Here is a 514-nt window from a genome sequence, read left to right as displayed (position 1 = left end):
GCTCAGTTAGTATTGTAAAGGAGTTTTCTTTCTCCTATTTTCTTTCTCCTGGTTTCTTCTCAGAATCAGAATTCAGATTTTGAAATCAGATCCATGAACTTGCTCATGAATCAGGGAATGCACTGAGGGGCTGATTGTTTAAAATAAGGTTAGCTTCCACAATGTTCAGGAGGATTTATCAGGAGGACTTATTCAGGAGCATTTATCAACCCTTCATGGCTCATTTTCAGAAAACCTGCTTTTATACCCAGAAAACATTGCATCCCACCTTTCTGATGGATCAGAATCACCTGAGAAAAACTGGTGCAATTATTTGAAGACATACAAATTTGAGAGTTTCAGTGTGTGTGCATGATAGTTTGCAATTTTGGTTTTAAACTCTTAGCTCTTCCTCATTTCCCATTTTATTTATTCCCCTTAAATCCTTTCCTAAACTATTTTGTTTCCAACTTAGTCTTAATTCCTGAGGCATGGGAAATATGTAATACACCCTCTTGCAAAAATGCACCTAATC

The sequence above is a fragment of the Propithecus coquereli genome, unplaced genomic scaffold (genome assembly GCF_000956105.1).
Source record: "Propithecus coquereli isolate 6110/MARCELLA unplaced genomic scaffold, Pcoq_1.0 Scaffold84, whole genome shotgun sequence".
NCBI classification, from domain to species: Eukaryota; Metazoa; Chordata; class Mammalia; order Primates; family Indriidae; genus Propithecus; species Propithecus coquereli.
The sequence above is the reverse complement of the archived record's forward strand: the minus strand, read 5'-3'. Positions refer to the sequence as shown.